The sequence below is a fragment of the Bombina bombina genome, chromosome 1 (assembly GCF_027579735.1).
Source record: "Bombina bombina isolate aBomBom1 chromosome 1, aBomBom1.pri, whole genome shotgun sequence".
In the NCBI taxonomy this organism is placed as follows: domain Eukaryota; kingdom Metazoa; phylum Chordata; class Amphibia; order Anura; family Bombinatoridae; genus Bombina; species Bombina bombina.
Window position 1 is genome coordinate 1,455,029,976 of NC_069499.1, and position 18,203 is coordinate 1,455,048,178.

Genomic DNA, 18,203 nt, shown 5'->3' on the forward strand with positions numbered 1-18,203 from the left:
TCCCTGGTCGACCGAGTCCACATTCCAGTAGCCACAGCCTTCTGGAATCTGGATTCACTCACTGACTCACTGTTGTCTTCGGCAGGGCAAGACGCCACACAGAAGTCTCTCTCAGCAGCTCCCTCCTGCTCAGTCTTCTTCCCGCCTGAAGTCTGACAGTCTGTGTGTGTGTCGGCGCGACCGCTACGTCACGCTGCTCTGTCTGTGCAATCATTGGCCAGCCTATCTAGGGGGGTGTGGGCCTGGAGCTGCAGCAACTCAGTCCGTTCACATTGACTAGCGAGTCCGACTCCTCCCCACCGCCTCACCCACACGTCACAGTGCTCACTGGTGCGTCTCACTCTGTACATTGTCGGTTCTTTCCCGCCCTATGGATAGCGGGCGCTGATTGGCTGAGGCTGCTTCTGCAGAGGCTGAATACAAACATAGCCTCGCTGCCTCTCCAGTATTGCGCAAACTAAACTGGTGTTTTGCAGTAGCCACGGCGGCGCGCGGGGGGGGGCGGGATGCGGGGGGGTGGGGGGATCATAGGGTACCTTAACAAACAAAAAAATGTAATAAAAAATTTAAAAAATCTTTTTTTTTAAACACTATTAAAAAAACGTAAAAACTGTAATTGCACTCATAGGACAGGGGAGGCGCTGCCTCCCCTGCCTCCTATGACTGCACGTCACTGACTAGAATGTCCCTTTAAAAAAAAAAAAAAAGATGTGAAACATATGTTGCTTAATCCCCGGATCACTGAAGACGTTTTATGACGTGACTTAAAGCGCCAGTAAACCTAAAAAATAATGTTATATAATTCTGCACATAGTGCACAATTATATAACATTATCCCAGAGGCAGAACTTTTTTCACTTTCTGCGATGAGATCTTTTTAGTGAAATATTTTCTGCAGCTCATTCTTAAATAAAATAACATTTTAAATTAGGCAGTTACACTTAAGCACACGTTTTATTGCAATGTGAAAATTGGATTGCAAATTAGATTCAGCAAAAAAAAATGAATATTTTTTTTTCCTATTCTCCTGGTCTAATATAGAAATCTACTGCATATTCAAACAACACTTTGCTCTGGATGCACTGTGATAAGGAAAACTTACACTGTGCAGCCAGAGCACAGCGCTGTTTGAAGAGAACAGCCTGATGTGGAGCAGTGCTGCAAAGTTAAATCTCTAACAGTTCCTGCATGTGCCCTGTTCTTTCTGCAGACATGATGCATTTTCTGAGATGACATCTCAGATCACTGTATGTTCTGCCTTTGGGAACATTATATTAACAGCAGTTTTATACAAGCTAATATTCCCTGTGAATTTTTATAAAAAAAGACTGTTTTTCAGACCTGCTCTCTGTGCTCTTCTGAGCAGGTCTGTTTTTATCACAGAGCGCATCTGGCCAGCTGTCTAGTCACAGCCTGGCCCGACCGCACCATTATACTCAGTGCAGCTCGCTCCTGCTCTGTCTGACAGCGGGAGCGAGCTGCACTGAGTATAATTGCGTGGTCGGGCCGGGCTGTGACTAGACAGCTGGCCAGATGCACTCTGTGATAAAAACAGACCCGCTCAGACGAGCACAGAGAGCAGGTCTGAAAAACAGTCTTTTTTTTATAAAAATTCACAGGGAATAATAGCTTGTATAAAGCTGCTGCTAATATAATGTTATATAATTCTGCACTATGTGCAGGATTATATAACATTATTTTTTTAGGTTTACTGGCTCTTTAAACAAAAACAATTAAAAATGTAATGTGTGTGCAACATTTAAGTTCTTATTAAACTAAAAGTAGACTGCAAACTAAGCATGTGTAAATATGAAAAAAGTTGTGCTCGCAGTCAAAATATAGGTCAAGGCTGTCAAATTTACAAAGTAGAAAAATCCTTCTTTAGGGGATATGAATTTGTAATATCAAATGCTTAAATGTGGCTAGTAAATTCTGAAAGTCAAATCAGCCAATAGGATGTAAGCAGCTTTCATCCTATTGGCTGATTTGAATTTGTCAGCCAATAGGAATGCAAGGGTACCCCCATATGAAAGGGCTACCTTGCATTCAATCTTCAGTGTGTGGCTGGAGACCGCATGAAGAGGACCTCTGTGTCAGATGGATGAAGATAAGGACCGAAGTCGCAGATGTTGGGGTTAGTGTTAGGTTTTTTTTGTTATTTTTGGGGTGTTTTTTTTTTTAAGATTAGGGCATTTTTTATTTTAAATGGGCAGAAAAAAGAGCTGAATGAACTTTTAAGGGCAATGCCCATCCAAATGCCCTTTTTGGGGCAATGGCTAGATTAGTATTTTTTAGTTAGGTTTTTTATTTTGGGAGGTTGTAATGTTAGGGGGTAATTTTTTAATTTTTAAGGCAACAGAGCTGTTAACTTTGGGGCAATGCCCTTTTAAAGGGGCAGTAAACGTACAAACTAATGTTATATAATTCTGCACATAGTGCAGAATTATATAACATTAGCTTACTGGCAGATTTATACACTAAAGTATTGCAGACAAATTTTATGTAAAAGCTCCTTTTTCCAGAACGCCGCTCCTTGCTCTACTGAGCGGGTCTGGTTTTTCCACAGTGCATCACGGCTACACTGTCTAGTCACAGTGTACCCGGTCGCGCCATTAAAATAAATGTAGCTCGCTCCCGCTCTGGTCTAGTAGCAGGAGCGAGCTACTTTCATTTTAATGGTGCGACCGGGCACACTGTGACTAAGCAATGTTGCCGAGATGCGCTGCTGAGACATTTCCAACCCTATACTTAGCTGTTTTGGAGTTTTTAGATGCAGCTCTTATTTAAGTCCTACTGTAGGCCATTTTTCAATGAGAAACCCATGTTATATATTGTTGTTTTCAGAAGACCCAGCAGATTCAAAATATACCATTACTGTATGTATATATCATGACATGTAAGAACTTAACAAAATGTGTGAAAAAAATATATTTTCATTAAAATTTTAATAAAGAAGGTTTTATACAATTGTGTGTGTGTGTTTCTAAACAATATAACAAGGGGTTATCCTCAAAATTGGTTAAGTCATTTCTATGTGTATTACTGTCAAGAAGGTGTTATGTCACTGCTATGTGTATTACTGTCAAGAAGGTGTTATGTCACTGCTATGCTGCTAAAGGGATAGACTCCCAGATTAGTGCGTACTAATGGTAGCCAAGAAGGATCAAATCATTGCTCAGAAGCGAAAATGATATGATGGAATTAGGGTGGAGCCTAAGTTGCTATTCTATAAGGGTAAAAAAATGAAGACTATTCTTATTGATTAAGATCTCTAATTACGCTCCCAGAGATTATTTTAATTTTTTAGTAGCAAATCATTAAAAGTGACAGCATTTTGACAAGGATGAAAAAGAGACTGTTAACAGAAGAAACAATCGCCTAGATTACGAGTTTTGAGCACTATAGGGAAATTAACGAACGCAACAAAAGTGGCGTTATTTAATCCCCTATAGCGCTGCCATTACAAGTTTTAAAAAACCTAGCTTGTGCGGGCGATATGGTGCTTTTAAGCTCCATACCACACCAAAAACAAGCGCTGTTTTGACATGCTCGTGCACACTTCCCCCATAGGGGTTACTAGTTTAATTTAGTTTATTGCAAAGTGGGGGGGGGCTTTCGGTTTAGGGGTTAATAGTTTACCTTAGTACATTTCGTTGTGGGGGGCTTGCGGTTTAGGAGTTAATAGGTTTATTATAGTCGTGGCGGTGCAGGGCTTAAAGGGACACTAAATCTAAAAAAAAAATTATTTGCAATCGCAAAATCTATACATTTTACATCACTTTGTAATTTACATTCCATTTCAAGTAACTAGCGTTTATTAGATATCCGATTCATAAAATCAAACTATTTCCAAACCCACCGCCGGCTATGCTTTTCTATCGCCCAATCCAGACCGACAACCCAGGTTATATAAATGGCGGAGTATTGTCGCAATGCGCATGCGCAATATGCTGATTCGTCATCCTTTACGTCACTCACAGGACAGAAGCAGCGCCCCCATGTATGGATAGCAGAGCGGATGACGGAGCTTCTCAGAGCAGGTAAGAGCGGTGCGGTGCGAGAATCTCCCCACCAATAGCGAGCATTAATTCCATATTGACTTTAAATTTTCTATGGGTAATTCTGGCATTAGGGAGGGGATATGCGCATGCGCGAGTTTATGGATCTCAGTACGCATGCGCATGGTGAGGAAACGTCACTTAATTATATGCACGATATCGCCATCTGATTGGAAATTGATTCTTATCGTGCATGGCCCATATTGGAGAGTGGGGATTGATGACGTCATCGGCGAAAATTAAAGTTTAATGTTTTTATGTCGGGAAACATTGTTGGAGTTTAAAAGTAGGTCATTTATGATATATAAATGTTTGTAATATGACATTTGCGGGCCTGGTGTGAACAAAAAGATAAAGTTTTGGAATCCTTTAATAACTTTAGTATAGTGGGGGCGATGTGGGCGGACGGCAGATTAGGGGTTAGTTATATTTAAATAGTGTTTGCGATACGGGAGGGCGGCGGTTTTAGGGGTTAATATGTTTATTATAGTGATGACTATGTCGGGGAGCGGCGGAATAGGGGTCAATAATTTTTTTGTGGCGGCAATGTCGGGAGCGGCAGATTAGGGGTTAATAAATTTAATATAGTGTTTGCAATGCGGGAGGGCCTCGGTTTAGGGGTTAAGAGGAAGTTTATGGGTGTTTAGTGCACTTTGTAGCAGTTTAGTTATGAGTTTTATGTTACAGATTTGTAGCGTAACACTCATAACTACTGACTTTAGATGGCGTTACGGATCTTGTCGTTTTAGGCTGTAACACAGTTTTTTTAGCCAGAACTCAAAACTCGTAATACCAGCCCTATGGGAATCCCATTAAAAAAACGACAGTTTTAAAAGTGCAGTACTGACGTTGCGTTACAGGCTAAAAGGTTTGTGGTACAGCTATACTGACAAGACTTGTAATGGCTGCGTTAGGGAAAATGATGCGTTATGGCCCATAACGCTGCTATCTGAGTCATAACGCTCAACTGAATTTTTATTGATACTGCCTGATATTAGTGTACAGTTAAAGGGCTATGAAACCCAAAATTTGTCCTTCATGATTTAAACAGAGTGTGCAATTTTAAACAACGTTCTGATTTTACTTAATTTATTACATTTTCTTTCCACTCTTGATATCTTTTGTTGAAAAGCAGGGACATAAGCTAAAGAGTGTGCACATGTCTGTAGCACTATATCGCAGCAGTTTTGCAATAAGGGCAGCACTATTTCCTAAGTGTCTCTTCAACAAAGAATACCATTGGAACTAAGTCGGTAATATAAGTAACTTGGAAACTTTTTTTAAATTGTATGCTCTGTTTGAATCATAAAAGTATATTTTTGGGTTTCATATCTCTTTAATACTGTAAAATACCGATAACGCAGCACTTCTCTAATGATGTTTAACTGCTGACTCTATATTGGTTCTTTAACTATAAAAATCTGCTGATATTGTGTAAAAACATTTCATGTAAACTTACATAACTATGCATAATTTCTAAAGTTTTCTAAACCACAATCATTGTTTAAAGAGGCAGTAGAAATAAGAATATAAAATATTTAAATATGCGATGCAAAACCACTACTGTATACTTTTAGGTATTTTGCAACATTATCTGTAATATAAGTAAAAATTTAGGCCTAGATTTGGAGTTTTGTCGGTAAGGACCCGCGTAGCTAACGCCGGCTTTTTTCTGGCCGCACCATAAAAATAACTCTGGTATTGAGAGTCCACATAAAGGCTGCGTTAGGCTCCAAAAAAGGAGTGTAGAGCATTTTAACGCAGCTTCAACTCTCGATACCAGAGTTGCTTACGCAAGCGGCCAGCCTCAAAAACGTGCTTGTGCACGATTCCCCCATAGAAAACAATGGGGCTGTTTGAGCTGAAAAAAAACACCTGCAAAAAAGCCGCGTTCAGCTCCTAACGCAGCCCCATTGTTTGCTATGCGGAAACACTTGCTACGTCTGCACCTAACACTCTAACATGTACCCCGAGTCTAAACACCCCTAACCTTACACTTATTAAGTGCCGCCCCCGCTATCGCTGACACCTGCATATTAACCCCTAATCTGCCGCTCCGTAAACCGCCGCTACTTACATTATCCCTATGTACCCCTAATCTGCTGCCCTAACATCGCCGACCCCTATATTATATTTATTAACCCCTAATCTGCCCCCCACAACGTCGCCTCCACCTGCCTACACTTATTAACCCCTAATCTGCCGAGCGGACCTGAGCGCTACTATAATAAAGTTATTAACCCCTAATACGCCTCACTAACCCTATAATAAATAGTATTAACCCATAATCTGCCCTCCCTAACATCGCCGACACCTAACTTCAATTATTAACCCCTAATCTGCCGACCGGAGCTCACCGCTATTCTAATAAATGTATTAACCCCTAAAGCTAAGTCTAACCCTAACACCCCCCTAAGTTAAATATAATTTTAATCTAACGAAATTAATTAACTCTTATTAAATAAATTATTCCTATTTAAAGCTAAATACTTACCTGTAAAATAAATCCTAATATAGCTACAATATAAATTATTATTACATTGTAGCTATTTTAGGATTAATATTTATTTTACAGGCAACTTTGTAATTATTTTAACCAGGTACAATAGCTATTAAATAGTTAAGAACTATTTAATAGTTACCTAGTTAAAATAATTACAACATTACCTGTAAAATAAATCCTAACCTAAGTTACAATTAAACCTAACACTATACTATCATTAAATTAATTAAATAAAATACCTACAATTACCTACAATTAAACCTAACACTACACTATCAATAAATTAATTAAATACAATATCTACAAATAACTACAATGAAATAAACTAACTAAAGTACAAAAAATAAAAAAGAACTAAGTTACAAAAAATAAAAAAATATCTACAAACATAAGAAAAATATTACAACAATTTTAAACTAATTACACCTACTCTAAGCCCCCTAATGAAACAACAAAGCCCCCCAAAATAAAAAAAATGCCCTACCCTATTCTAAATTACTAAAGTTAAAAGCTCTTTTACCTTACCAGCCCTGAACAGGGCCCTTTGCGGGGCATGCCCCAAGAAGTTCAGCTCTTTTGCCTGTAAAAAAAACATACAATACCCCCCCCCAACATTACAACCCACCACCCACATACCCCTAATCTAACCCAAACCCCCCTTAAATAAACCTAACACTAAGCCCCTGAAGATCTTCCTACCTTATCTTCACCATACCAGGTTCACCGATCCGTCCTGAAGAGCTCCTCCGATGTCCTGATCCAAGCCCAAGCGGGGGGCTGAAGATGTCCATGATCCGGTAGAAGTCTTCATCCAAGCGGGGCAGAAGAGGTCTTCCATCCGACTGAAGTCTTCATCCAAGCGGGGCAGAAGAGGTCTTCATCCAGGCGGCATCTTCTATCGACATCCATCTGGAGCGGAGCGGCAGCATCCTGAAGACCTCCGACGCGGAACATCCACCCTGGCCGACGACTGAACGACGAATGACGGTTCCTTTAAATGACATCATCCAAGATGGCGTCCCTCGAATTCCGATTGGCTGATAGGATTCTATCAGCCAATCGGAATTAAGGTAGGAATATTCTGATTGGCTGATGGAATCAGCCAATCAGAATCAAGTTCAATCCGATTGGCTGATCCAATCAGCCAATCAGATTGAGCTCGCATTCTATTGGCTGTTCCGATCAGTATTAGGGGTTAATACTATTTATTATAGGGTTAGTGATGCGGATTAGGGGTTAATAACTTTATTATAGTAGCGGTGCGGTCCGCTCGGCAGATTAGGGGTTAATAAGTGTAGGCAGGTGGAGGCGACGTTGAGGGGGGCAGATTAGGGGTTAATAAATATAATATAGGGGTCGGCGGTGTTAGGGGCAGCAGATTAGGGGTACATAAGGATAACGTAGGTGGCGGCGCTTTGCGGTCGGCAGATTAGGGATTAATAAGTGTAGGTAGCTGGCGGCGACGTTGTGGGGGGCAGATTAGGGGTTAATAAATATAATATCTGGGTCGGCGGTGTTAGGGGAAGCAGATTAGGGGTACATAAGGATAACGTAGTTGGCGGTCGGCAGATTAGGGGTTAAAAAAATTTAATCGAGTTGCGGCGATGTGGGGGGACCTCGGTTTAGGGGTACATAGGTAGTTTATGGGTGTTAGTGTACTTTAGAGTACAGTAGTTAAGAGCTTTATAAACCGGCGTTAGCCCAGAAAGCTCTTAACTACTGACTTTTTTCCTGCGGCTGGAGTTTTGTCGTTAGATTTCTAACGCTCACTTCAGACACGACTCTAAATACCGGAGTTAGAAAAATCCCATTGAAAAGATAGGATACGCAATTGACGTAAGGGGATCTGCGGTATGGAAAAGTTGCGGCTGAAAAGTGAGCATTAGACCCTTTTTTGAGTGACTCCAAATACCAGAGTTAGCCTAAAACCAGCGTTAGGAGCCTCTAACGCTGGTTTTCACGGCTAACGCCAAACTCCAAATCTAGGCCTAAGAGTTTTCCTTCTCTGATAACCTGAAGTTGTAAGAAACTTCAGAAACCTAATCCTGCTACACTAATTGGCCACAGCTGAGATTATCAGATAAGGAACTGCAAAATAATGGCTATCTTGGGCGAGATTACACATGCGGCGCAAGCTTCAGCGCAACTGCTGAAACCCGCGCCGCCCGTAATTTCACCTTGCACATCGGGGTATCACATAAACCCCGCCGGCAGTTCATAAAGTGCCGTAAGTCGGATAAACTAGCGATGTCCAGAAATGTGCGTAAATACAAATTTCTGGAATCGGCAGTGACTTTAGAAACTGCCGGCGCCTAAGAAAAAAAAAAAAGGGGGCCAATCTCCTGTAAAAGTCTAACCCGCCTCCCAAAAATAAACCTGATGCAAAAAAAATCTATATCCGCCATCATACCCACATTGGAACTCATAATAAAAGTTAACCTCGAAACCGACAACCCACCACAACGCAATATGCCTAATTAAACTATTAACCCCTAATCCGCCATCCACCCACATCCCCTAAATCCACCAACCCCAAAATCGCAAACTACCTAATAAAAGTATAAACCCCTAAATCCATCAACTCCAACATCACAAACTACCTAATAAATGTATTAACCCCTAATCCGTCATTCACCCACATCGCAAAGTCCCTGTTAAACTATTAACCCCTAATCCGCCATTAACCCACATCGCAACAAAACCTTATAAAATGATTAACCCCTAATCCGCAAAACCCCCACAACGCAAATAACTAATAAAATTACTAAGCCCTAACCTAACACCCCCTAAATTAACCCCAATTACCTCAATTAAAAATTACTAAATTACAAACAATTAAAATAAAAAGCTAACATTACTTAAAAATAAAAAATAAATAAGATTAAAGGGACAGTCAAGTCCAAAAAAATATTTAATGTTTCAAATAGGGCATGTCATTTTTAACAACTTTTTAATTAACTTTTATCACCAATTTTGCTTTGTTCTCTTGGTATTCTTAATTGAAAGCTAAACCTAGGAAGGCTCATATGATAATATCTAAGCCCTTGAAGGCCGCCTCTTATCACATGCTTTTTTATTTGCTTTTCACAAAAAGAGAGAGCTAGTTCATGTAAACCATATAGATAACATTGCGATCACGCCCGTGGCTTGTGGCAGACACTGCACTAATTGGCTAAAATGAAAGTCAATAGACAATAAATAAAATGTCATGTGATCAGGGGGCTGTCAGAAGACGCTTAGATACAAGTTAATCACAGACGTAAAAAGTATATTAATATAACAGTGTTGATTATGCAAAACTGGGGAATGGGTAATACAGGGATTATCTATCTTTTAAAATAACAAAAATTCTGGTGTTGACTGTCCCTGTTACAATAAATAAAAAAGTCTAACATTATATAAAATAATAAACCAAATTATCAAAAATAAAAAAATGACACATAATCCCTATGAAAATAAAAAAGCCCCCCAAAATAAAAACACCCCCTAATCTAATACTAAACTACCAATAGCCCTTCAAAAGTGCCTTTTGTAGGGAATTTCCCTAAGTTAAACAGATCTTTTCCTTAAAAAAATACTAAGTACCCCCTCTAACAGTAAAACCCCCCACCCACCAAGCCCCCCAAAATAAAAAACCTAACACTAAAAAAATTGTAACTACTCATTGCCCCTAAAGTGGCATTTGTATGGGCATTGCCCTTAAAAGGGCATTCGGCTCTTTTACTGCCCTTAAAAGGGCATTCAGCTCTTTTACTGCCCTTAAAAGGGCATTCAGCTCTTTTAAGAGTGCCCAATAAATCCCTTATCTAAAAAAAAAAAAAATAAGCCCCCCCCCCAAAAAAAAGCCTAAGTCTAACCCCCCAAATAGGTACTCACCGTTCCTGAAGTCCAGCGGAGAAGGTCCTGTTCCAGGTGGTGAAGTCTCCTTCCAAGCAGCTGACATCTTCTCATCTTCTTCCAAGGGGGGGGGGGGGGGGGGCAGCAGGGTTCCTATGGGGTTACAGGGGGTGCTGATGGGGCTTACATAAGTTACACAGGGGGTGCTTATAGGGCATACAGGGGGTGCTGATGGGGCTTACGTAAGTTACACAGGGGGTGCTTATAGGGGTTACAGGGGGGCTGATGGGGCTTATGTTGGTTACACAGAGGGTGCTTATGGGGGTTACAGGGTGTGATGATGGGGCTTATGTAGGTACCCCCTGTGTAACCTACATAAGCCCCATCAGCCCCCCCTGTAACTCCCATAAGCACCCCCTGTGTAACCTACATAAGCCCCATCAGCCCCCCCTGTAACCCCCAAAAGCACCCGCCGTGTAACCTACATAAGCCCCATCAGCACCCCCTGTATGCCCTATAAGCACGCCCTGTGTAATTTACGTAAGCCCCATCAGCACCCCCTGTAACCCCCATAAGCACCCCCCCCCCCCTCTGGCACGGAAAGTCATCGGCGCACAATGGAACAATTTGGAAATTGAATGGAGGTGGGCAAATCAAATGGACTACGGACCTATCGGATAATACAAAAAAAAGTGTTACTGCATTATCTGATTGGTCCGTGTCTCCATGAAGTCAGTGGCTGTGCAACCAATAGGGTCATGTTGCCTGCCAGTGTGCAGGGGGGGGGCTGATGGGGCTTATGTCGGTGACAAAGGGGGTGCTTATGGGGGTTACAGGGTGTGCTGATGGAGCTTATGTAGGTACCCCCTGTGTAACCTACATAAGCCCCATCAACCCCCCTGTAACCCCCATAAGCAACCCCTGTGTAACCTACATAAGCCCCATCAGCACCCCCTGTAACCCCTATAACCACCCCCTGTGTAACTTAAGTGAGCCCCATCAGCACCCCCTGTAACCCCCATAAGCACCCCCTGTGTAACCTACAAAAGTCATGTATAAGATTGTGTATAGGAGCACCTAAAAAGGCTAAGGTAAACACCAGGTTTCTTCTCCAACAACGCCTAAAATCTCTTTAGGTGTATCTGGATAGTAACTGATTAATTAGCACTCATCTGATATAATCGAGAAGGTTAAAAGTTTAATTCACACATTTAAAAACACATTTAAAACCTAAACAAATGAGTCTTAAAACATTTGGTTTTTAAAACATTTGGTTTGAAATCAGATGGTTCTCTTAATCTCTAACGGCTAGATTTAGAGTTTTGTCGGTAACGACCCGCGTATCTAACGCTGGCTTTTTTCTGGCCGCACCTTTAAAATAACTCTGGTATTGAGAGTCCACAGAATGGCTGCGTTAGGCTCCAAAAAAGGAGCGTAGAGCATATTTAACGCAACTTCAACTCTCGATACCAGAGTTGCTTACGGACGCAGCCAGCCTCAAAAACGTGCTCGTGCACGATTCCCCCATAGGAAACAATGGGGCTGTTTGAGCTGAAAAAAAACCCTGAGCTGTTTGAGCTGAAAAAAAAAACACCTGCAAAAAAGCCGCGTTCAGCTCCTAACGCAGCCCCATTGTTTGCTATGGGGAAACACTTCCTACGTCTGCACCTAACACTCTAACATGTACCCCGAGTCTAAACACCCCTAACCTTACACTTATTAACCCCTATTCTGCCGCCCCCGCTATCGCTGACCCCTGCATATTATTATTAACCCCTAATCTGCCGCTCCGTAAACCGCCGCTACTTACATTATCCCTATGTACCCCTAATCTGCTGCCCCTAACACCGCCGACCCCTATATTATATTTATTAACCCCTAATCTGCCCCCCACAACGTCGCCTCCACCTGCCTACACTTATTAACCCCGAGCGGACCGCACCGCTATTATTATAAAGTTATTAACCCCTAATCCGCCTCACTAACCCTATAATAAATAGTATTAACCCCTAATCTGCCCTCCCTAACATCACCGACACCTAACTTCAATTATTAACCCCTAATCTGCCGACTGGAGTTCACCGCTATTGTAATAAATGTATTAACCCCTAAAGCTAAGTCTAACCCTAACACTAACACCCCCCTAAATTAAATATAATTTTAATCTAACGAAATTAATTAACTCTTATTAAATAAATTAATCCTATTTAAAGCCAAAGTCTTACCTGTAAAATAAATCCTAATATAGCTACAATATAAATTATATTTATATTATAGCTATTTTAGGATTAATATTTATTTTACAGGTAACTTTGTATTTATTTTAACCAGGTACAATAGCTATTAAATAGTTAAGAACTATTTAATAGCTAAAATAGTTAAAATAATTACAAATTTACCTGTAAAATAAATCCTAACCTAAGTTACAATTAAACCTAACACTACACTATCAATAAATAAATTAAATTAAATACCTATAATTATCTACAATTAAACCTAACACTACACTATCAATAAATAAATTAAATACAATTCCTACAAATAAATACAATGAAATAAACTAACTAAAGTACAAAAAATAAAAAAATATTTACAAACATTAGAAATATATTACAACAATTTTAAACTAATTACACCTACTCTAAGCCCCCTAATAAAATAACAAAGCCCCCCAAAATAAAAAAATGCCCTACCCTATTCTAAATTACTAAAGTTCAAAGCTCTTTTACCTTACCAGCCCTGAACAGGGCCCTTTGCGGGGCATGCCCCAAGAAGTTCAGCTCTTTTGCCTGTAAAAAAAAAACATACAATACCCCCCCCCCAACATTACAACCCACCACCCACATACCCCTAATCTAACCCAAACCCCCCTTAAATAAACCTAACACTAAGCCCCTGAAGATCTCCCTACCTTGAGTCGTCTTCACCCAGCCGAGCCAAATTCTTCATCCAAGCGGAGCAAGAAGAGGTCCTCCATCCGGTAGAAGTCTTCATCCAAGCGGGGCAGAAGAGGTCTTCCATCCGATTGAAGTGTTCATCCAAGCGGCATCTTCTATCGTCATCCATCCGGAGCGGCAGCATCCTGAAGACCTCCGACGCGGAACATCCATCCTGGCCGACGACTGAACGACGAATGACGGTTCCTTTAAATGACGTCATCCAAGATGGCGTCCCTCGAATTCCGATTGGCTGATAGGATTCTATCAGCCAATCGGAATTAAGGTAGGAATATTCTGATTGGCTGATGGAGTCAGCCAATCAGAATCAAGTTCAATCCGATTGGCTGATCCAATCAGCCAATCAGATTGAGCTCGCATTCTATTGGCTGATAGGAACAGCCAATAGAATGCGAGCTCAATCTGATTGGCTGATTGGATCAGCCAATCGGATTGAACTTGATTCTGATTGGCTAATTCCAGTCGGAATATATTTTCAACAAGATCAAATACCGGTATGATCAGAAAAAATGCAAAATGAATTTGATGCAATATATAAGGAACAGGTGGATGTAAAATAAAAACTTTATATAAACCAAAGAGCTAATTAAGTTATCTTGGCTAAATTACCTAATAATCCTTCTCTGTAACTATAGGATTTTACTCCTATACAGATATAGAAACAAGTATAATAATGAAATAATTACAATAATCAACCTAAAATAAGTCCCAATATATAACAAATGAAGTTAAGTGTCCAAAGTTCCAATTTGAAAATGAATTCCGATGCTAACCAACAGTCTAAAGTAGAAATAAAATCCCAGATCCTTGATCCAGATGGTATCCAGAACCTGTGAAACAAATGAAAAATACACTAAACAATAGGCTTATGAGAAAAAGTCTATTGGTAATAGACTTACCCAAACTGCCTTGGTCCTGATGGTATATGAGCCTCACAAATCTCTCCAATAGTCTATGCGTTTCGGCCCTTAGATGGGGCCTTTTTCAAGACATACAGGTATTTGATCTTGTTGAAAATATATTTTTATTTTTATTCATTTTTCACATACCACTATTGTTTCACATTTTTCACATTTTTTCTCCACACAGAATATCGTTTGTATAATTTGACTGTGAATTTTTTTCCCACAATTTGTTTTCACAATTTTTATTTGATAAGCTTGTGTGTTGATTATTATTGTGTTTTTAGAGTAAGGTAACCACTTGCACTTTAACACGTTGAAGTTGATATATATATATTTTCTGAGATCATACTGATCTTTTTTTAATTCCATAAGTTGGCTTAATTCGCGATTAATTGGATATACCCACTGACATCCATTAATCAATTGGTCATTATTTACAGTTCTTGGTTGATCCTTATTAGTAATAGGTCTGTGTCATATATAGATCCTTAGAGATTAAGAGAACCATCTGATTTCAAACCAAATGTTTTAAAAACCAAATGTTTAAGACTCATTTGTTTAGGTTTTAAATGTGTGAATTAAACTTTTAACCTACTCGATTATATCAGATGAGTGCTAATTAATCAGTTACTATTCAGATACACCTAAAGAGATTTTAGGCGTTGTTGGAGAAGAAACCTGGTGTTTACCTTAGCCTTTTTAGGCGCTCCTATACACAATCTTATACATTGCAACTCCTATAGGACCTTATTAGGGGGTCTGTTTATAGTGTAGCAGGTAAACGATTCAAGGCGCTAGTTGCCTATTCTTAATTAACCTACATAAGCCCCATCAGCACCCCCTGTATCCCCTATAAGCACCCCCTGTGTAACTTACGTGAGCCCCATCAGCACCCCATGTAACCCCCATAAGCCCCATAAGTACCCCCCCTCGGGCACGGAAAGTCGGCGGCGCGCAATGGACCACTTTGGAAATTGAATGAAGGTGGCAAATCAAACGGACTACGGACCGATCAGATAATACAAAAAAAAAGTGTTACTGCATTATCTGATTGGTCCGTGTGTCCGTGAAGTCAGTGGCTGTACAACCAATAGGGTTGTGTTGCCTGCCAGTGTGCCGCCTACGCCTTGTCTCTGATGAGTGAGGAGTAGGGCCGTGTGCGCATACGCGGCATTGTTCGCGTCTGGGCAATGAAGATTACGGGCCATATAATTCCTCGACCCGTTGCTTAGTTTTAATCAGCTGTTTTGAGGAGGTTGGGCCTCTTGCGCATGCGCAGTGAGTGCCACACACCTCCAGCAGCTGATTCACGTCACCGGAAGTGACGTAGGTCACGCATTCTTATGTGGTAGACAAATTATTTTAGAACACCGGTCTGCTGGGGCTTAGAAAAAGGAAAACTGAGAGGTTATAAAGTATATTTATATAACAATGTTGGTTATGTTAAGTTGGGGAATGACTACTTATATAGTTAATCTCCCTGCCGCCTAGGTATAGGGCCCATACTTGGGTGCCAAGGTATGTTCAAACGAAAATATGGACGTTATGCTATATTATGGCTACATCTTAATTTTAAACCTACATAAGCCCTATATACTGTTCAGTATCAATTATATACAGAAGCCCTTGCTTTATATCAAAAGGTATTATGCTTATAGTAACGATAGGAGGCAAGGAATCTAATATGCTGCAGATAATAATTAGGAAGATAAAAGTTAAGTGGTTATTTGCGTTGTTAGTATATAATTGTGTCCAAGTTTTTACAAGATTATGGGGACGGCAGTCATTCATTTGTATGCAGTCTCCTCCTGTTAGCTACGATATTTCTGGCAAATGTGGTTTTGTTACAACTGTCTGTTTCAACATTATGTGTTTGCTTTTTATGGTAAATATATTTCTCTATACCACCCCATAGTCCCTGTTCATATATACACTCCATTCTAGCATACACTTTATCCAAATCTTAGCTCTGTACCCCACATTATGCTTATATAGATAAGCTGAGGAAAATATATCCTATTGAGTCCTTATTAAATTCATTCTATTTATTGTTTATAACTACAGTCCTACGGACCCAAAAGTGGTCCTATAAACCAAATAATTTGGATAAGCTTCCCTCTGACATACAGTTAACACATGATTACCTGAGACCCAAGAGTGACCTCCTTAGTTAGAAGAGGGTTAATTACATATATATAGCAAATATTAAGAAATATAAAGGAGGTTGATTACTGACCATTGAGGTTATTTATTTTTACCTAGTTATACTTATGTCTAAAAGTATTATATGCATGTTGTTACTCTTTATCATTATACTGATTAATACTCTTGTCGATAGTCTTGTTAATGTGCGGACATATGCTTATGTCCATACTTGCAATGTAACCTTGCTATTGTGTTTAAATGTTACAACCTCAATAAAAATATAATTAAAAAAAAAAAAAAAGTAAAACATAAACATGAAAATCATAGTTAAATCTTCATGTCTGGGGTTGGTAATAACCCTTTGGCATACAAGAAGTTAACTGAGTTGTACAAAACATTAGCAGTCAATCTTCATATTACTGAACTGCTGCAAGACCCATTTATACTTATATTGTTGCCATATTTGTCAAACTCAATAGTGGGTAGTCAAACTGTGACTCTCTAATGTAGGTTATCTATTCTAGACCTCCATTTCCTAATAGCATATGTCTGAACCAGAGAGGACTTTTGTAGTAAATGTGTACTGACAGAACAGCAGACAACAGACAACTGAAGAAGATCCTATATGTGTGTCTGTGTCTCTTCAAATACAGGTAAATACAGGCAAATACTGACATTTGTTAATGTCAAAATAATATCTTGCCAGGCTAAAACACCTGCTAGCATAAAGGTCATTTATATTTTATATTTAGGAGTTCAAAAGAAACTTGAAGATTCAGAAGCACTTTTTTTTTAGGAATCAGTGTTTTCAGTGTACCCCTGCATGTGTAAATGCAGGTCACCCCAATAAGTACTACTGAGCATGCAACATTTCTATTGACTTATGCAATGATACCTCCATGTATGCTATTAACATGTAAATACACACAACATGAAATATAAGTGGTTTGCACTGTTTTCAGAAGCAGCCTTGACCAGGGCAGATATGTGACAAGTTCAAATAGGATAAAGACAACACTGATATTAGGTAGTAATAATAATAATAATAATAATAATAATAATAATAATAGGACAGACTATGGGGTGATATATCTCCGTGTACCCTCAGTAATATCCTTGCATTAGCCTATGTGCAGTAATACAAACACACAGACATATATCGCCCCCGTTTTATCATCATATCTCAGCCCACCTTGTTCCTGTTTATCTCACACTCACAAGGGCTCATGTTCTCTGTTGTCTGCTACTAATATGTTCTCTGCAGCACTACATAAACTAGTGTGCGCTTCCATTTATTATTCACCCTAACTTATATCAGTCCCCTTACTACTTTCCCTCAGTAATTACTGTAACTCGGTGTTCTCTCTCTACCGTCCCAACAGTTGTTGCCATCAGCCCTTACCCCAAACTCTCGAGTCCTTGCCCGGTACTCACCCTCAGTCTCGCCCAGTACTCGCTGTCCCCTGCTATTCTCCGATGCTTCCCTCCCGCATCCTCTGCCAGAGCTACTCACAGCTAAACTTTTCCAGATTAGCGGGAGGCCCCGCCCGCTGCGTGACGTCATCACAAGAGTCAAACCTCAGCAGCAGGTGGTGCAGATCTGGGGAGATATACCCCAAAATATCTAGCACCGGGGCATAGTACAGCGTACCCCCAATGAGCTGGAGAGATTACACCGATATAGTCCGCCACGGCGATATTATTCCGAGGTACCCCAAATTGGGATGATATAGCCAGATGTAGTGCATACATAAAATGTGTAAACCCCGTACTGGGGAGACATAATGCCCCCCACACA

At 40.1% G+C, this 18,203-nt stretch overlaps 1 protein-coding gene across 1 annotated transcript in view; it reads right to left on the reverse strand.

Annotated features, from left to right (window-relative positions):
• The window catches only part of GCGR (glucagon receptor), a 294,628-nt gene extending 276,718 nt beyond the window's left edge, over positions 1-17,910 (reverse strand). The window contains exon 1 of the mRNA XM_053705939.1: positions 17,840-17,910. The gene's annotated coding sequence lies outside the window, so the exon portion shown is untranslated. The remainder of the gene's footprint in view (positions 1-17,839) is intronic.
• Positions 17,911-18,203: the final 293 nt, after the last annotated feature.